Below are 21,360 nucleotides of genomic sequence, written 5' to 3'. Positions count from 1 at the left end.
AATTGTAAGGTTAAAAAACGATCATATGATGTTGGATTCCAACAAAATTGGGAGCATTCCTACAACAAAATTTTCATTGCAAGATTCACTGCATGTACTGTGTTTACATAATTGAATTCAGTATCTATCTGATAATACTATTCTTTTTTTTTTCCTTTTTCCATATCACTGGAAACCAAGCCAGAGAATTGGGTCTTGTTCCTACTGCTTCCCGTATCCCAGGAGATGATGGTACGATTACACATGCCGAAGATCTTCTGTTACACCATTTCTGGATAACTGATCTTCTCTCTTGTAGGTCAAAAGCATTTCCAAAATCTTCATCCATGAGATACGAGCCTTTTTCCAAGCAAGGTATCCCGTTTGGGCATCTCCTTAGCACCCTATTGCAACTTCCATTGGTAAAATTCAACTAGCAATTCCCTCTTTGCATCATATCACCTTCTGCAAGATGCAACACATGATCACGTTACTCACCGCCTGAGGACTTTCATCCTCCCATCCCTGCTGAACACTGATGCTGATACCAAACGTTCTTTGGGTGTAAAGGGCTGTCCAACAATGCCTTCGCTTTTCTGATGCGCATTGCTGATTAAAACTAAATCATTTTGTTGGCAATTTTTTACCATTTTCTCCATTTCTTTTCAAGGAATACTTTGAAAGCAGCTAGACTTTTAGAGTCGTTCCAGGTAAGTTTGTTGAATTTTGAACAACAGCGTTGATAACGTGTCATGCCGATAGTGATATAAGATGGGAACAAGAGATGATGCTGGAATCAGAGATAAATTATGCAACTCCTGTGAAAAGTACGGCTCAGTCAACAGTGAAGAGGTAAAAGAACAGCTGGGCTTTGGGTCCAATACAGAAGAATATGAAAAAGAAGACTGGAGTGGCTGACAAGAGGCTTAAATCCAACATCCCTCTTGAAGAAGTAGCACAGCGTACGCTGTCAGTATGCCCATTCCAGTCTCTTTGCATTGCCTCGGACGGGATGGACGACTAATGTGAGGATGAATGTAGGGCTTTCCTGGAAAAAAGTTGACTTAATAAATACAATAACAAATAAACAAAATGTTAATAATCGTAAAATGATATTTTGATTATAAAATAAATTTTTGAATATACTTACCCGGTGAATATATAATAGCTGACGTCTCGGACGGCTCGACAGAAACCCAAAAACTCGCGAGCGATCGCCATGAAGGTTGCGGGTGTGCCCACCAGCGCCAGCTATCGGCCAGATACCGCATATACTTGTAAACAGCTCCAGTTCTTCTCATTCCGCTGGGTCTCTATCGGGGAGGAAGGGAGGGCCTTTAATTTATATATTCACCGGGTAAGTGTAGTTGGAAAAGTGTATGGTAGAGTACTGATTAATAGGATTAAGGATAAAACAGAGAATGCAATCTGGGAAGTACAGGGGGGTTTTAGAAGAGGTAGGGGTTGTATGAATCAGATTTTTACAGTTAGGCAGATATGCGAGAAATATTTAGCAAAAGATAAGGAGGTGTATGTTGCGTTTATGGATCTGGAGAAAGCATATGATAGAGTTGATAGGGAAGCAATGTGGAATGTGATGAGGTTATATGGAGTTGGTGGAAGGTTGTTGCAAGCAGTGAAAAGTTTCTACAAAGGTAGTAAAGCATGTGTTAGAATAGGAAATGAAGTGAGCGATTGGTTTCCGGTGAGAGTGGGGCTGAGACAGGGATGTGTGATGTCGCCGTGGTTGTTTAACTTGTATGTTGATGGAGTGGTGAGAGAGGTGAATGCTCGAGTGCTTGGACGAGGATTAAAACTGGTAGACGAGAATGATCATGAATGGGAGGTAAATCAGTTGTTGTTTGCGGATGATACTGTACTGGTAGCAGACACAGAAGAGAAGCTTGACCGACTAGTGACAGAATTTGGAAGGGTGTGTGAGAGAAGGAAGTTGAGAGTTAATGTGGGTAAGAGTAAGGTTATGAGATGTACGAGAAGGGAAGGTGGTGCAAGGTTGAATGTCATGTTGAATGGAGAGTTACTTGAGGAGGTGGATCAGTTTAAGTACTTGGGGTCTGTTGTTGCAGCAAATGGTGGAGTGGAAGCAGATGTACGTCAGAGAGTGAATGAAGGTTGCAAAGTGTTGGGGGCAGTTAAGGGAGTAGTAAAAAATAGAGGGTTGGGCATGAATGTAAAGAGAGTTCTATATGAGAAAGTGATTGTACCAACTGTGATGTATGGATCGGAGTTGTGGGGAATGAAAGTGATGGAGAGACAGAAATTGAATGTGTTTGAGATGAAGTGTCTGAGGAGTATGACTGGTGTATCTCGAGTAGATAGGGTCAGGAACGAGGTGGTGAGGGTGAGAACGGGTGTGAGAAATGAGTTAGCGGCTAGAGTGGATATGAATGTGTTGAGGTGGTTTGGCCATGTTGAAATAATGGAGAATGGCTGTCTGCTTAAGAAGGTGATGAATGCAAGAGTTGATGGGAGAAGTACAAGAGGAAGGCCAAGGTTTGGGTGGATGGATGGTGTGAAGAAAGCTCTGGGTGATAGGAGGATAGATGTAAGAGAGGCAAGAGAGCGTGCTAGAAATAGGAATGAATGGCGAGCGATTGTGACGCAGTTCCGGTAGGCCCTGCTGCTTCCTCCGGTGCCTTAGATGACCGCGGAGGTAGCAGCAGTAGGGGACTCAGCAGTATGAAGCTTCATCTGTGGTGGAAATGTGGGAGGTTGGGCTGTGGCACCCTAGCAGTACCAGCTGAACTCGGCTGAGTCCCTGGTTAGGCTGGAGGAACATAGAGAGTAGAGGTCCCCTTTTTTGTTTTGTTCTTGTTGATGTCGGCTACCCCCCAAAATTGGGGGAAGTGCCTTTGGTATATGGATATGGAAGTATATTCAAAAATTTATTTTATAATCAAAATATCATTTTTAAATATTAAACTTAGCCGGTGAATATATAATAGCTGATTCACACCCATGGTGGTGGGTAGAGACCAGTATTAATACAATAAAGGCGTATATGCTTAGAGTTTTTGACAATTATATCATAATAAAACCCAATTAAATATAGGTACCTGGTAAGGAAGCTGACTCTGACGATTACTCTGCCTTATTAGTCCGCTTTCCTCACGAAGCCCAGCCATCCTCTCAGGATGCTGAAAGACTCCCAGGAGCTGTTATATCCAGGGCGACCACCCATACAACAGAACCTCATCAAAACCCTTAATCTGGGCGCTCTCAAGAAACGACATTTGACCACCCGCCAAATCAAAAAGGATGCGAAAGGCTTCTCAGCCTTCCGTACAACCCAAGACAAGATTAAAAACATTTCAAGAGAAGATTAAAAGGATATTGGGATTAAGGGAATGTAGTGGTAGAACCCTCACCCACTAGTGCACTCGCTGCAACGAATGGACCCAGTGTGTAGCAGTCCTCATAAAGAGTCTGGACGTCTTTTAAGTAAAATGAAGCGAACACCGACTTGCTCCTCCAAAAGGTCGCGTCCATAATACTTCGCAGAGATGTGTTTTGCTTAAAAGCCACGGAAGTTGCTATCGCTCTTACTTCGTGCGTCTTGACTTTAAGTAAACAACGATCTTTCTCATTTAAGTGAGAATGAGCCTCTCGGATTAAAAATCTAATAAAATACGATGAAGCATTTTTAGACATAGGTAATGAGGGCTTCTTAACGGAGCACCATAAGGCCTCAGATCCACCTCGTAAAGATCTGGTACGAGCCAAATAAAACTTAAGAGCTCTAACTGGGCACAGTACTCTTTCAACCTCGTTGCCTACGATCTCTGATAGGCAAGGTATATCAAAAGATTTAGGCCAAGGACGAGAAGGCAGTTCATTTTTGGCCAAGAAACCAAGCTGAAGCGAACATGTGGCTTTATCTGTAGAGAAGCCGATGTTTTTACTAAAGGCATGGATCTCACTGACCCTTTTAGCCGAAGCCAAGCACACCAAAAAAAGCGTCTTGAGGGTGAGATCCTTCAGGAAGGCTGAATGTAACGGCTCAAACCTGTCAGACATTAGGAACCTTAGGACCACGTCTAAGTTCCACCCAGGAGTTGCCATACGACGCTCCTTAGAGGTCTCGAAGGACTTAAGGAGATCTTGGAGATCTTTATTATTGGACAGATCTAAGCCTCTATGTCTGAACACAGAAGCCAACATGCTCCTGTAGCCCTTAATAGTGGGAGCAGAGAGGGAGCGAACATTTCTCAGATGCAGGAGAAAGTCTGCAATTTGGGCTACAGAGGTACTGGAAGAGGAAATGGATGATGACTTGCACCAGTCTCTAAAGACTTCCCACTTCGACTGGTAGACCTTGATGGTAGATGCTCTCCTAGCTCTCGCAATCGCTCTGGCTGCCTCCTTCGAAAATCCTCGAGCTCTTGAGAGTCTTTCGATAGTCTGAAGGCAGTCAGACGAAGCGCGGGGAGGCTTTGATGAAGACTCCTTACGAGGGGCTGTCGTAAGAGATTCATCCTTAAAGGCAGACTCCTTGGAACGTCTACCAGCCATTGAAGTACCTCTGTGAACCACTCTCTCGCGGGCCAGAGGGTAGCAACCAACGTCAACCTTGTCCCTTCGTGAGAGGCGAACTTCTGCAGTACCTTGTTGATGATCTTGAACGGCGGGAATGCGTACGCGTCCAGGTGAGACCAGTCCAGCAGGAAAGCATCTATGTGGGCCGCCTCTGGATCTGGGACTGGAGAGCAATAGGTCGGGAGCCTTTTGGTCAACGAGGTGGCAAAGAGGTCTATGGTGGGTTGGCCCCAAGTCATCCAAAGACTCTTGCACACGTCCTTGTGGAGGGTCCATTCTGTGGGGATCACCTGACCTCTCCGACTGAGACAGTCTGCCAAGACGTTCAAGTCCCCCTGGATGAATCTTGTCAACAGTGAGATGCCTCGATCCCTTGACCAGATGAGGAGGTCCCTTGCGATGACGAACAGTGTGTGGGAGTGAGTGCCTCCTTGCTTGGAGATGTACGCCAAGGCTGTGGTATTGTCCGAATTGACTTCTACCACTTTGTTTTGTAGACGACTCTCGAAACTCGTCAAGGCCAAGTGAACAGCCAACAGCTCCTTGCAGTTGATGTGCAGGCTCCTCTGATCCGACGTCCAAAGACCCGAACATTCCAGACCGTCCAGAGTCGCTCCCCAACCCAAATCCGACGCGTCTGAGAACAACACGTGGTTTGGGTTCTTGACCGCCAGGGACAGACCCTCTCGCAGACTTATGTTGCTGTCCCACCAGCCCAGGCACGTTTTTACTGGCTCGGAGATCGGGATTGACACAGCTTCCAAAGTCTTGCCCTTGTTCCAATGGGAGTCTAGATGGAACTGGAGAGGGCGAAGGTGAAGTCTCCCTAGTGAGATAAATTGTTCCAGGGATGACAGAGTCCCTAGGAGGCTCATCCAACTTCTCACTGAGCAACGGTCTTTTTTCAACATGAAGCGGACTTTGAGCAGGGCTTGCTCTATCCTGGTGGCAGACGGAAAAGCCCGAAAAACTAGACTGCGAATCTCCATCCCCAAATAGAGAATCGTCTGGGAGGGATTCAGTTGAGACTTTTCTAAGTTCACCAACAGTCCCAACTCCTTTGCAAGAGCTAACGTCCATTGAAGGTCCTGCAGACACCGATGACGGGACGACGCTCTGAGAAGCCAGTCGTCCAGGTACAGGGAGGCTCGAATTCCCGATAAATGAAGGAATTTTGCCACATTCCTCATGAGCCTCGTAAACACGAGAGGAGCAGGGTTGAGGCCGAAGCACAGTGCTCGGAACTGGTACACCACATTCCTGTAAACAAACCTCAGATACGGTTGAGAATCCGGGTGTATAGGAATGTGGAAGTACGCATCCTGCAGGTCGAGAGAGACCATCCAGTCTCCCTCTCTGACCGCTGCTAGGACGGACTTCGTGGTCTCCATCGTAAATTTTGTTTTTACAACAAAAACGTTGAGCGCACTGACGTCCAGCACTGGCCTCCAACCTCCTGTATGCTTTGGGACTAGGAAGAGACGGTTGTAAAATCCCGGTGATTGAAGGTCCGAGACTTTCACCACCGCTCCCTTCTCTAGCAACTGAGAAACCTGCTGATGTAGAGCTTGTCTCCTTGACTCCTCTCGATACCTGGGAGAGAGGTCTAAAGGAACTGTTACTAGAGGAGGTCTGCGTACAAAAGGTATTTTGTACCCCTCCTTGAGCAACAACACAGACTCTCGGTCTGCACCCCTCTTCTCCCAGGCCTGCCAGAAGTTGTTCAGTCTGGCCCCTACCGCTGTCTGAGGACGTGGACAGTCAGACTCTGCCACGGGAGGACTTGGATCCTCTCCTCTTGCCTCTCTTACTGTCGGCACGAGCGCCTCCCCTACTGGGGGCTCTGCCGTGAAAGGGTGGGATAAACCTCGTCGCTGGGGTATCGATCTTGGGTCTTACGACATAAGACGATGAAGGAGCACCCTTACGAGCAGACGTAGCCATCAGGTCGTGGGTATCCTTCTGCACCAGCGAAGCCGCAATATCCTTGATCAACTGCTGAGGAAACAAGGCAGATGACAACGGGGCAAAGAGGAGCTCCGACCTTTGACAGGGAGTTACTCCTGCCGAAAGGAACGAGCAAAGAGTCTCCCTCTTCTTCAGGACTCCAGCCGTAAAGGTAGCGGCGAGCTCATTGGAGCCATCACGGATGGCTTTGTCCATGCAGGACATAATAAGCACGGAAACATCCTGGTCGGCCGACGAGATCTTCCTGCTTAAGGCTCCTAGCGACCAATCTAAGAAGTTAAAAACTTCGAAGGCCCTGTAAACCCCTTTAAGGAGATGGTCAAGGTCCGAGGAGGACCAATAAACTTTAGAGCGTCTCATGGCCAGGCGACGGGGAGAGTCTACTAGGCTTGAGAAGTCTCCCTGGGCAGAGGCAGGAACTCCCAAGCCGAGAACTTCTCCCGTGTCATACCAGACGCTCGCTCTAGAAGCCAGTTTAAAAGGAGGGAAAGCAAAGGCAGTCTTCCCCAAACTCCTCCTGGTGATCAACCAGTCGCCTAGCAAACGTAAAGCCCTCTTAGAAGAGCGAGAGAGCACTAGCTTAGTAAACGAAGGCTTCGAAGCAGCTAGGCCTAGCGCAAACTCTGACGGAGGCGAACGAGGAGCAGAAGGTACAAAATGGTCTGGAAAAAAGATCCTTAAAAATCAACATGATTTTCTTAAAGTCCATAGAGGGCTGAGCAGCTTTAGGCTCTTCTCCGTCTGACAAACTGCCCAAAGGAATATCAGTAGGCGGAGGATCAGCAACTTCCTCATCTGAAGGAACCTCCTCCGACAATTGTCGAGTCTCATGAAAAGGAGAGACCTGCCGCGGCGGCAATGCTTGACAGGCAATGTCCACAAGCAAAGGAGCAGCAGTAGCAGTCGAGGAAGCGACGTCATGCCGCTGCTGAAAGGACTGAAAACCTTGTGACTGACCAACAACAACAACAGGAGTTGATGGACGCTCGACGTCACGTCGGAACTGCATTGACTGCCTAGACTGAGCAGTCAAAACAACTTTTGACTGCGGTGCTTGACGCTCAACGTCAAGACGAGGCAACTGAGCTGGTTGGCGAACGTCCTGAACGTCAACACGAGACTGCGGCAGCGGCTGAACGTCAACACGAGGCTGCGGCAGCGGCTGAAAGTCAACACGGGACTGCAGCGAGTGAGGATCCATGTCACGTGACTGACGTGACAAACTACCGACATCACGTTTCATAACGTCAAAAGGACGAGTAAAAGCTCGTTTGGGCGGCTGACGGCCAGAGTCTCGATCAGCGTAACGGCGAGGATCATCGTGAACCTGCTCAACGGTATACTCCTCCATAAGGGAGGCAAGCTTAGTCTGCATATCCTGCAGGACAACCCATTTAGGATCAACGGGAGTCGGGACGGGCCGAGACGATGGTAACGTCTGTGTCGGCAAAACATTGCCTTTACTGAGACTCTCGGAGCCCGTGTTACGCTTACGTTTAATAGGCGAACAGTCTTCCGACGACTGCAAAGGGTCAGAGCTGTCCCAATGGCTACAGCCAGGACGCTGGACCTGTCCTGAAGGGACTGACTTCCGCTTCAAGGGTCTAGAAACCTTGCTCCAAGGTTTCTTTTGCGAAAAGCCTTCGTATGACGAGGAGAACACAGCCTCGCTCGTCTTATGGTAAGGGCGATCTTGACGAGAAACGCCCGATACCAAAGAGGGAACGTCTGTACGTTGGTTAAAGCCTCTCGTCCCCTTAAGTCCTACGACATTACTTCTCCCTGGTGCAGGGGAGCCTGAAAGAGGTCTCGGACTAGGGGAGCGACAAGCACGAACAGACGAACCCTCGGTCGCAACACTAACAACACTTTGCGCACTAATCACTTTGTCACTACGATTTTCTGATTTGCCACTCTGACACTTTAATAACTTCACATCTGACATGAGTTGGTTACGGTCCGAAGCTAAGGATTCAACTTTCTCGCCTAAAGCTTGAAACGCAAGAAACATATCCCGCATGGACGGTTCATGAGTGCTAGTAGAGGGTTCAGGAACAACTACTACAGGGGAAGGATTAGGTTCAGGGGCATGGGAGGAGGAAAATTCCAATGACCTAGAGGAGCTTCTCCTCACCCTATCTCTCTCCAGCTTACGAGAATATTTATAAAATTCAAGCCAGTCGAATTCCGACAAGACCACGCACTCATCACACCGATCTCCTAATTGACAGGTTTTACCCCGGCAATTAGAACAAACGGTATGTGGGTCGAGAGAGTCCTTGGGAAGACGTTTGTTACAATCCCTAGCATTACATTTGCGAAATTTAGGTCCAGGGATAGGAGAAGGGTCAGCCATATTGAACAATCAGAGAAAAATCCAAAACAAATCCAAAGTCATCAACAATAAACACTAGCCAAAAAAGGGTTCAAGAGTTTTAATTGAAGAGAAAAACACCCGTCACAGCGAAAGCTCAAAACAACCAAAATAAAGTACTTCACCAAAAATGACGAAAACTCAAGGTCAACAGCGAGCGGAATCAACTTGTCGATAAGACCGACAGAGAAGAACTGGAGCTGTTTACAAGTATATGCGGTATCTGGCCGATAGTCGGCGCTGGTGGGCACACCCGCAACCTTCATGGCGATCGCTCGCGAGTTTTTGGGTTTCTGTCGAGCCGTCCGAGACGTCAGCTATTATATATTCACCGGCTAAGTTTAATATTTAAAAATGTTATTTTGATTATAAAATAAATTTTTGAATATACTTACCCGGTGATTATATAGCTGCAACTCTGTTGCTCGACAGACAACTCTACGGAAAAACTCGCCAGCGATCGCTACACAGGTTGCGGGTGTGCCCAACAGCGCCATCTGTCGACCAGATACCCAGCTCTCAATGTAAACAAAGACTCAATTTTCTCCTCGTCCCACTGCGTCTCTATTGGGGAGGAAGGGAGGGTCATTTAATTTATAATCACCGGGTAAGTATATTCAAAAATTTATTTTATAATCAAAATAACATTTTTCAATATTTAACTTAGCCGGTGATTATATAGCTGATTCACACCCAGGATGGTGGGTAGAGACCAGTAATATATGTTTACACTTTTATGAGCTAAGAGTTTTTTATTTCATTTTAGAAGTTATCAAAATAACAAAAACAAAATAAATAGGTACCTGGTAAGGAAGTCGACTTGAACAATTACTCTGCCTTTTAAGTACGTCTTCCTTACGGAGCCTCGCGATCCTCTTAGGATGCTGATCGACCCCTAGGATCTGAAGTATCAAGGGTTGCAACCCATACAACAGGACCTCATCAAACCCCTAATCTAGGCGCTCTCAAGAAATGACTTTGACCACCCGCCAAATCAACCAGGATGCGAAAGGCTTCTTAGCCTTCCGGACAACCCATAAAAAAACAACATTTCAAGAGACAGATTAAAAAGATAAGGAATTAGGGAATTGTAGTGGTTGAGCCCTCACCCACTACTGCACTCGCTGCTACGAATGGTCCCAGTGTGTAGCAGTTCTTGTAAAGAGACTGGACATCTTTCAAGTAACATGACGCGAACACTGACTTGCTTCTCCAATAGGTTGCGTCCATTATACTTTGCAGAGATATATTTTGCTTAAAGGCCACGGAAGTTGTTACAGCTCTAACTTCGTGCGTCTTCACCTTAAGCAAAGTTCGGTCTTCCTCACTCAGATGTGAATGAGCTTCTCGTATTAACAATCTGATAAAGTCTGACCAAGCATTCTTTGACATAGGCAAGGATGGTTTCTTAACTGAACACCATAAAGCTTCAGATTGGCCTTGTAAAGGTTTAGTACGCTTTAAATAGAACTTAAGAGCTCTAACAGGGCATAAGACTCTTTCTAGTTCATTGCCTACGATCTCCGATAAGCTGGGGATATCGAAAGATTTAGGCCAAGGCCGAGAAGGCAGCTCATTTTTGGCTAGAAAACCAAGTTGTAGCGAACAAGTGGCTTTTTCTGACGAAAATCCGATGTTCTTGCTGAAGGCATGAATCTCACTGACTCTTTTAGCCGAGGCTAAGCATACCAGGAAAAGAGTCTTAAGAGTGAGATCTTTCAGGGAGGCTGATTGTAACGGCTCCAACCTGTCTGACATGAAGAATCTTAGTACCACGTCTAAATTCCATCCAGGGGTAGCCAAACGACGCTCCTTGGTGGTCTCAAAAGACTTAAGGAGGTCTTGCAGATCTTTATGTTTGGAAAGATCTAAGCCTCTATGCTGGAAGACCGATGCCAACATGCTTCTGTAGCCCTTGATAGTGGGAGCTGAAAGGGATCGTCCTTTTCTCAGGTATAAGAGAAAAACAGCTATTTGAGCTACAGAGGTACTGGTCGAGGATACAGAAACTGACTTGCACCAGTCTCGGAAGACTTCCCACTTCGATTGGTAGACTCTAATGGAAGACGCTCTCCTTGTTCTAGCAATCGCACTGGCTGCTTCCTTCGAAAAGCCTCTAGCTCTCGAGAGTCTTTCGATAGTCTGAAGGCAGTCAGACGAAGAGCGTGGAGGCTTTGGAGTACCTTCTTTACGTGTGGCTGACGTAGAAGGTCTACCCTTAGAGGAAGACTACTGGGAACGTCTACTAACCATCGAAGTATCTCGGTGAACCATTCTCTCGCGGGCCAGAGGGAAGCAACTAACGTCAACCTTGTCCCTTCGTGAGAGGCGAACTTCTGCAGTACCTTGTTGACAATCTTGAACGGTGGGAATGCGTAGAGATCCAGATGTGACCAATCTAGGAGGAAAGCATCTATATGTATTGCTGCTGGGTCCGGGACTGGAGAGCAATAGATTGGAAGCCTCTTGGTCAGCGAGGTTGCAAAGAGATCTATGGATGGTTTTACCCCAAGTGGCCCAAAGTCTCTTGCACACATCCTTGTGGAGGGTCCATTCGGTTGGAATTACTTGCCCTTTCCGACTGAGACAATCTGCTATGACGTTCAAGTCGCCTTGGATGAACCTCGTTACTAGGGAGATGTCTTGACCTTTTGACCATATGAGCAGGTCCCTTGCGATCTCGTACAACGTCAGTGAGTGGGTACCTCCTTGTTTGGAGATGTACGCCAAGGCCGTGGTGATGTCCGAGTTAACTTCCACCACTTTGCCTCGAAGGAGAGACTTGAAGCTTTTCAAGGCCAGATGTACTGCCAACAGCTCCTTGCAGTTGATATGCATGCTCCTCTGACTCGAGTTCCACAGTCCTGAGCATTCCCGACCGTCTAGTGTCGCGCCCCAGCCCACGTCCGATGCGTCCGAGAAGAGAACGTGGTAGGGAGTCTGAACAGCCAGGGGAAGACCCTCTCTTAGGTTGATATTGTCCTTCCACCAAGTCAGACAAGACTTTATCTTTTCGGAAACCGGGATCGAGACCGCTTCTAGCGTCTTGTCCTTTTTCCAGTGAAAAGCTAGATGGTATTGAAGAGGACGGAGGTGTAGTCTTCCTAGTGACACAAATTGTTCCACGGATGACAGCGTCCCTACCAGACTCATCCACAGCCTGACTGAGCAGCGTTCCTTCTTCAGCATCTTCTGGATGGATAGCAGGGCTTGATCTATTCTGGGGGCTGATCGTCTTGTTGTTCAGCAACGTCCTCATCAGAGGGTTCCTCATCCGAAAACTGATGAGGAAACGGCAACGGTGTGGGCAACGTCTGGCTCGCTGAGTCCGGTCGCTCTGGTGCATGCGTGACGGAGCCGGACGCAACATCATGGAACTGCTGCACAGTCTGTGAACTGTCAACAACCATGGGTGCGCGAGGAAGCACAGCGTCAACCCGAGACTGTCTAGACCGTCTGGGTTGTGCAGTCAACACCCTACCGGGTTGCTGAGGTTGACGCACTGCGTCAAAACAAGTCACCTCTGCTGGTTGTTGAACGTCCTGAACGTCAACAACCACCTCCGAGCGTCGCTTAACGTCAACGTGCGGCTGGCAACCCACACTGGGTCGCATCGGTGGAGGAACCACCTCAACTGGCAGACGCGAGTAGATTACCTCAGCGTCAACAGGGCGCACAACCGACCGGTTGGAAGGTTGTTGGCCAGAAGGTACGGTAGCAACCTTCTCCGCATTAAAGTCCTCTATCAAGGACGCAAGCTTGGACTGCATGTCTTGCAGCAAAGCCCATTTAGGGTCTACGGGAGCAGGTGCGGCAACAGACGGGGTTAGCGACTGAGGAGGTACCGCTTACCATCCCTGAAAGCCTTGTTATGCATGACATAATTGTACAGCAAAACTTCAAAGGCTCGAAAACAGCTGTGAAGTTGACCTGTAAAAAACTTGGAGCGTCTCCTGGCCAGGCGCCAGGGAGAGTCTACGAGAATTGAGAAGTCTATCTGGGCAGAGGCATGAACTCCCAAGCCGAGAACTTCTCTCGTGTCATATCAGACTCTCGCTCTATAAACCAGTTTAAAAGAAGGGAAAGCAAAGGCTGTATCCCCCAAACTCCTCCTGGTGAAAAACCAGTCGCCTAGCCAACGTAAAGCTCTCTAAGAGAGCGAGAGAGCACTAGCTTAAAAACAACGGCTTCGAAGTAGCTAGGCCTAGTGTAAGCTCTGACGTTTAGGCGAACGAGGAGCAGCAGTTACAAAAAGATCCGGACAAAGATCCTTAAAAAAATCATCATGATTTAATTAAAGTCCATAGGGGGCTAAGCAGCTTTAGGCTCCTCTCCATCTGACAGAGTCCTCAAGGGAATATCAGTAGGAGGGGGAACAGCAACTTCCTCATCTACAGGAACCTTGTCCGATAAAAGCTGAGTCTCAAGCAAGGGAGAGACCTACCGTGGTGGCAATGCTTTACAAGCAGAGTCCACACTCACTGGTGCATGAGTAGCGGACCAGAACGCAACGTCATGTAACTGCTTGACAGTCTGTGAACTGTCAACAACTGAACTGTCAACCACAACAGGTGCGTGAGGACGCACAGCGTCCACTCGAGACTGCTTTGACTGCCTAGACTGAGCAGTCAAAACAACTCTAGAATGCGGAGGTTGACGCACAACGTCAAAACAAGTCAACTCCGATTGTTAGTGAACGTCTTGAACGTCAACAGGAGCATCAGCAAGTGGCCTAACGTCCAAATGCGGCTGAAAAACCACACGAGACCGCATCGAGTGTGGTTCTCAACAACCTGACTGACGTGACTAAGCTACGCCAACGTCAACAGTAAGCACAAAGGGACGTTAGGTTGGCTGAAAGCCAGGATATCGATGAGATAAACGGCTAGACTCAACGGACTAATCGGCAGAATAGTCTTCCATAAGGGAGGCAAGCATATACTGCATGTCTTGCCATACAACCCATTAAGGATCAACGGAAATGGTTGTGGTAAGAGACGAGGGTAACGTCTGTGACCGCAACACTTTGCCAACAAAAAAAGACTCTCGGAGTCTGTGTTACGCTTTTGTTAGGCGGCGAGCAGTTATCCGATGACTGCATAGGGTCAGAACTGTCCTAATGGTTGTAACCAGGACGCTGGACCTGTCCTGAAAGGACTGACTTTCACTTAAGGGCTTCGAAACCTTGTGACAGGTTTCTTATGCGAAAAGCCTTCGGATGACGAGGAGAAACGTCTCTCTCGTCTTATGGTAGGGGAGATCTTGGTAAGATACACCCGATACCATAGAGGGAAAACGTCTGTTCGTTGATCAAGGCCTCTCAAACCCATAAGTCGTTTGACATTACTTCTCCCCTGGGCTTGGGAGCATGCAAGAGGTCCCGGACTAGGTGAACGACAGGCACGAACAGACGAACCCTCGGACGCAACACTGTAACACTTTGCGCATATCACTTTATCACTTCGATTTTCTGTTTTGCACTTATTTCACTGAAATCGAAACTTTTACTGATTTCTACCTGAAACACGCAATTCTACCCTTCATCAAAAGGTAGTAATTGCGAAATCAGTCGTATAATGCAAGCTCATTAATACCAGCAAAAAACAGAAAACATATTTTAAGATAAAAAAATCAGTGGCTGGGAAAGAGACTAAACACTAGTTCATATAACTACGTTTTCAATCTCTCACCGCACATAGCCTGGGGACGAGAATAAAAAACTAAAAATGTTTTATCCTTCCTCCCCGTACAGCGACTAGGGACGAGAGTAACTCGAGAACAACGTTACCCGCTTGAACGGAACGTTTTCTCTCCTCTCTCTCCCTCCGTCTCTATCTCTCTCTCTCTTTCTCTCTTGATTTCGCACCTAAGAGAAGAGCCCAATTATATTTCGTCAAAAAAACATGTTATTTGACTAAAGGAAAAAACTGAAAGGTTTTTCAAATAAAAAGTTCCTTTAAAATAGAATTTAAAACATTTAAGCTAAGAAAGAATGAACAAAACGTCAGAATCGATTTACTCTTATTGCAAAGTGAAACCGTGATACACTCTCTCTCTATCGTAACGATAGAGCGCATGTTGAACGTCCTGAACGTCAACAACTGCGTAGCATAAAAAAACTAAACGTTAGTTCATCTTTGAAAACAGTACGAAGACTATCAAAGAAATTCTTTCATAAAATATTACATTTAAAAAGTTTTAAATCCTTAGCTCTTTAAAAGCTAATTACGATATAAAGGGCTCAACGTTGATTAACTTCGGTTTCCAAGTTAGGACCGCCTACTCTCAGGAAAGGTCGCATATAAACAAAACATTAAAATTCATTTTTATATGTTTATAATAAATGGAAAGTTAATCGAAGAGGCCTAATAAAGGCGGAGAGATATAAAATATATAGAGGAAAATCTATAACGTGATAAGATAATACTAAAAGCCTAAACACACTTCCGTCTAAGGGAAGGGTCGGCCATTTAAAAGTGAAAGAAAGTCCATACTCTCTTTGTCACCATAATTAAATCTATCCAAAGCGAGTTCAAGATTCAAGATGAAGATAAAACACCTGCATAGCGAAAGCTCAAAACTAGAATATAGTACTTCACCAAATAGATGTGAAAAACTCCAGTTTAGCAACAGCGAGTAAAGTACGTCTTGTCGACACCTCGACAGAGAGAAAATTGAGTCTTTGTTTACATTGAGAGCTGGGTATCTGGTCGACAGATGGCGCTGTTGGGCACACCCGCAACCTGTGTAGCGATCGCTGGCGAGTTTTTCCGTAGAGTTGTCTGTCGAGCAACAGAGTTGCAGCTATATAATCACCGGCTAAGTTAAATATTGAAAAATACAATATATTGTGGTATACATTACTGTACATGAGATTTAAAAATGCTCACATCAAGGAATGAACAGGATAAAATTAGGTAGAATCATATAAAGCTTTTATTGGCTAGAGATGGTGCATTGCAGTACCATATACTCTTAAGTCTATAACTAAGTCAAGGCTTCTACAGAGTAAATTGCACAGCAAGGAAAATGTCATAAACATAACCTGGTGATCAGCGCATCGTGCATAATTATTCAATTAGCTGTAGATACTGGAGTAGAATGCAATACAGCTACTGTATTATAAAATAGTGTAGTCTTATTTCATATCACGAAAGAGGACCCGCATCCTTATAACCTCAGCAAGAAGCTGATAATGATCATAGAAACAGTATTATACCGTAATGAATAATTTTTTAAAAGAACCACTAAGCATAATTTGTTTTTAATCTAAAGGGCAGAGACTTGAGAATAAGAAAACTAAACTGTCAAGTGGAAAGATAGGAAGCAGAACGGATCCGATATATGCAAAAGGAAGTAACATGTCTGAGCCCAAAAAACGGATTTTGAGCGAAGCGAAAAAACTATTTTTGGGTGAGATAGCCTTGTTTACGTTTCGAGTACCAAAAGTAGCCACGGACGAGTGTAGCTGTGGAACGGCTCCCCAGTTATTTTCCGCCCCTCCATATCGAAGTGTTAACTCTATATAGGGTGCAGATAGCTATGTGGCGTGTTAATACATGCGTCCCCTGTTGATATACGATGTCTTAAAGGGAAACCTTTAGGATACTCGCTCCAGAAGTAAGAATTCTGTGATAACCTGTGGTTTAATTCTCTGGGAATATCCTAGTAGTTAATATACCCAAGGAAGCTACCAAAAAGGAACCTTCCATCAGGACGTCATGGCTTGAGCCCAAAAAGATCCACTGTACATGTTTAATCATTAGCAGTTCACTTCTCGAAACTCTTTCTGTCCATACTTCTAATTTCTCACTGAGTTCCTCCTCCTTCTCCTCTTCACTACACCCTTGTTGAGGGGTGTATGCAGAGACGATATTCCCTAGAGAGGATTGTTCTTGGAATCTGACATACAGTACTTGAATTCCCCTGTATGTATCAAGGTTGTTCAGTCATTAGATTTCTGTGTGTGCTGGGAAAGGCCTTGATGGAGAGTTTCATTGGCAGGGTTTTACAATTCTGGGAGGAAACTATAGTGACACCTGGTCTGAAATAGGAGCAAGAGAATCGGTCTGCTAACAACAATGTGTTCACGCTAGTCGTTGATCATACACTCAAACAACTGCTACAGCCTACCAAAACTTTTTTTTTGAGGGGGGAAGGAAATGTTTACTATACGAAACTTCTTTGTACCAAGAGAGTCTTCCCATGAGGATGCATTCCCGATAGATACAGGCAATTACCCTAAATATTTTTCTGCATGTTGGCATCAGTGCAACGTAACGGGAATATTCCGGGGCAGGAGAGTGACAGGGTGGCTGGAAATGTCCTGGTTACAAACAAGCGCCAAAACGTGATCTTGGGGAAAGAAACGATCCTGATACGGAACCTCTTGAGAAGGTACAGTACAAGGATTTATTCCCGAGAGGATATGTTCTTCCTCAGAACTGAACTGGACGGAGCAGAAATTGTTCGACACTTTTTCCCGAAGTGAATGACGATGTCGAATCTCAATGATTCAGAGAGATTGTGTGAAGTTACCTGCCTTGACTCAAACTAAAGAAAGCAGGTGCCCTGTGACTTGAACATTACAGTCCCTGAAGTGTAGGCGTGAGGGTTTCTATCGCATGGAAGTCGGTCAGTTGAAGACAGGCGAGAACAAAATCTGACCAGACGGTTGGTCTGCTTGCATCATTCTGCTCCTTGTTGACGTCATGATGCTCACGTACATGTATCGTGGAGACCAAGTGTTGTGAGTATCCCAGGTGCAAGTGGATTCCAGATGCTCTAGAGTTTTCGGTGGAATAGATTCCAGGTGAGCATGGAGTCTCGGTGCACGTGGATTCAGTTATCATAAATCCCAATTGATCAAATGATAATGGATATATATACCTTACAGTTCAGTATTATACAACAATGAATTATTAATAAAGAAACTGCTAAATCAATCAGATTTGTTCTTGAATATTGGGTAAGACTCGAAGTATGTATAAGATAATTGAGAAAGATGGAGGGCAAAGTAGGAAGAAAGCAAAGGGAACTGATTTAAGGTACAGTAATGCAGTAGTCAGCCGTAAAAAGCTTCATGTGAATACAGTACTGTACAGTACAGTACTTAATTATAATCTTATGACTCAAGAGACCGATGTAATATCGGTAAAATGACATAACTTGGATTTTATGTTTGTATTAACCCTTTTACCCCCAGGCTTTTTGGAAATTTCCAACCCTTAACCCCCAAGGGGTTTTTTTTCCCCCAGCACATTTTGCAGTATATTTTCTTTAAATTGCTCTAACAACCTAATTTTTGTCATAGAGAGGTCAGGTTGGTCTTATTCTCTTGGAAAATGCCTGAATTTTTTCAAAAAATTATCAAAAATATGAAAAAAAAAATTTTTTATAGCATTTTTTTGCAAGGACATACCGGTACGTCCATGGGGGTAAAGGGATGAGTTTAGTGAAACGTACCAGTACGTCCTTTGGGGGTAAAAGGGTTAATATTCAAGGTGAGCGACTCTCTGTCGGAGCTGACATTTGTCGAACAGACGTAAAGAGGGGCATCACTGTTTGATACACTAAGTAAAATAGCCCCAAGGACATATTGCCTACTTGCGCATAGCACGGTATGCTGAAACTGATGTCTCCCAAAAGAAACTTCCTGATATTTGCCAAACCCTAACTAACCTACATCAGAGATTCCATCCTTAGAAGAACAATGAGATCTATCATAATATTAAGCGGTCTCCAATCCAAGGCCGATCTGTGCGTAAGCCAAGATAGATTATAAGTACAACGACGTGATGGGTTTCCTGACAAGTCCTTATGAGTCTGGGAGGAAACTTCAATGCGACCAATGGTCTAAAATCTCTTGTCCGTCTCGCAAAATCAAAAAGCAGATTATGAGAAATATATTTCCCCTTCAAGGCTTGCCGACATTTCCAAGGTAGTTTGTGTTAGAAAACATTCCACTAAAATTCTTATTTATCTTATTATAGATTTTTCCTATGGCAAAATCCATTATTTGTCTCTATTACTGTACTATCGTGTTTCTTTCTATTTTCTAAATTGAAATACAGCAATACGATTGAATACATCAAACGCTGCAAACTTGTTGTGAGCGCACGCCACAACCAACGCTCGCACCACCCTAGGGATGTCGAGTATAGGACAGCAAATGAAAAAGGTCCAATTTAGGGTCAATAAGAGAATGAAAATGAGTCAGGTGAAATAGTACATCAACTGATAACATTTAATCCAATTCTTAATCAGACCTACATCTGGCTGTGTCGATCAATACCCCAAGGAGGCTAAGCCATTAGCTTAAAGAAACAAGCTATAGGCTTCAGTCCTGGCGTACGATAATGCATGAAATATTGCTATAAGGCCTAAGCTGGGGTTAGGAGGGTTATGGACACATTTACCCTCTGAGTATTACAATAGTTTAGGACAGAAACGTTTTCTAATAAAAAATGCATTTTGTTTATTTGCGGTGGAAGTAAAGGTCAATTTCATCGAAGGTAAATCATATACTGAAGGAAAAACTGTTTTTTCTTTTAGAAATGTTGTGGTGTCCTGAACTATAATTTTATCTCCTTTTCATTTAATAGGTTACTCTGTACCCATACACCTTGGACAGCGTCTTAATGACGGTTAAATGGCTAACTTTGGCCCAAAACCACACTTTAGATGTTATATTTCATACATCTTATATAAGATTAATAAGTCCCAACAATGTAAATAACCATAAGATATAGTTATAGGGGGACCATATATACGTCCATCACAAGTGCCCAGTATACCATGGATAATTGCTTCATTCAAGCAAGTAACCTATTATATGATGACACTAATGCCTTTAATATTTCAAACAAGTATTAAGGGAGCAATTAAACTTACTATAGATTGTGGCATATTCGAAATAAGATGACATTTTTCTTTGAAATAAAACCCTAGTTGTGAAATTTCAGTTTTCATTTCTCTCTTGTATTATCCTTCAAAGAAAACGGGATATGAGAGACTTCGATAAATCTGAATTTTACTTTTTAATGCCTAAATTCAAATTTTCAACTGATTTAAACTACAAAATTATATAAAATCTGTTGAATATATTATAAAAATATCGTAATTCTAACTATTATTAAATATTTAAGGCACCAGCTTTATAAAATACGGCTGATTTAGAGATTTTAATGTGACAAAATTATCTATTTCCTTTAAATCTTTAAATAAAAAATCCCATATGATATTAAAATATATATAACGAATAAATCAACACCAAATAGATAAAAGAAAACTTTTATAAACTATAATTATCAATAAACACGAATTATCACCTCTATAATTCGGCTAGATTTAGCAAAAGTTACCAACAGAAACCTTTCTTGAAGTAAGAATAAGAGTCTTATACCAAGAGTTTGCAACATTGCATACACAAAACAACATTGAATATTTAGAAAATGATATATTTCTCATGAGAAATTTCTTTGCATTATCTGATAGGCCTATTTGTGTCCATCAAGTAATTTGAAGTTTGTTGGAGTTTTGTACTGAAATACAGATTATCCAAACATAAAGAGAAATAGGGTGATAGTGAGAGATTTGGGTATATATATGACATTATATAGCATACCGGTTAGGATCGTATATGGTAAAATAGGTGACTTAAAGGGACTGGTAAAGAAGAAACAGCTAAGTCTAGACTAATTAGAGACTCTGCTTCAGGTTCTTATCATTGAACAGTGAGCGGAAATGTTTGAAAGTAAGAAATGTATTTGGAATACATGGACATAAATTAAGAATTTATTGTATAATCTATAGACCTAATTAGGAGTGTTGGGGATATAGGAAATAGAAAATAGCAATTGAAAGATCTGTGTGTGTATTGGACTTTGTAGAAAGGAAACTGGCCAGTTTGGTAGGAATGTGGACATTCGAAAAGGATGTGTTATATGTCAAACATCTTTATGGATGCAAGAGGAGGTCTGGGAAATAACAAGATGTATTGGAGCAGAGATATGGCACAAGAAAATGTTTTTGTTACTTGATGATAGAGCAAATCTCAACTGAGGAAGACGGTGAAATAGTCTTGAAGCATTTGCAAGAGGAGATGTTTTAGATGAAGTTTGAGAAAGGGTAAATTGACTCCATGAAAATGGAGTCATGATTACCAGAATAGATGATAGAGGAATTGGTTGATTGATTTAAGTATATGGGAGTAAGTACAGCTGATGATAGGAAGATGAGAGAAGAGGTAACATAAGAATGGTTGAAGAGAGGAAGGTAGGAAGATGAGAGCAAACGAATGGCAGGGAACTCAAGTTGCACGAGGAAGGCAAGGCAGGAATATGTTTGCAGAAAGTGTTGAACTAAATCAGAGTAGAGCTGTTAAGATGAATTCTGCATTAATATATACAAGGTTTGAAGAACTGAAAGAGCGGAAACTGTAGGGAGGCACATACAGAAAAGGGTGAAAAGTTCATAGAAAC

General features: G+C 44.1%; 1 long non-coding RNA gene across 1 annotated transcript; it reads right to left on the bottom strand.

Moving 5' to 3' along the window:
• Positions 1 to 604: 604 nt before the first annotated feature.
• Positions 605 to 19,834, bottom strand: LOC137619198 (uncharacterized). Its single transcript, XR_011039848.1, has 2 exons — positions 19,772 to 19,834; positions 605 to 1,027 (listed from the first exon to the last, which is right to left on the bottom strand). It is a non-coding gene; the product is annotated as an uncharacterized lncRNA (long non-coding RNA).
• Positions 19,835 to 21,360: the final 1,526 nt, after the last annotated feature.

The sequence above is a fragment of the Palaemon carinicauda genome, chromosome 25 (genome assembly GCF_036898095.1).
Source record: "Palaemon carinicauda isolate YSFRI2023 chromosome 25, ASM3689809v2, whole genome shotgun sequence".
NCBI classification, from domain to species: domain Eukaryota; kingdom Metazoa; phylum Arthropoda; class Malacostraca; order Decapoda; family Palaemonidae; genus Palaemon; species Palaemon carinicauda.
This window is presented reverse-complemented; position numbering and strand designations above follow the sequence as displayed.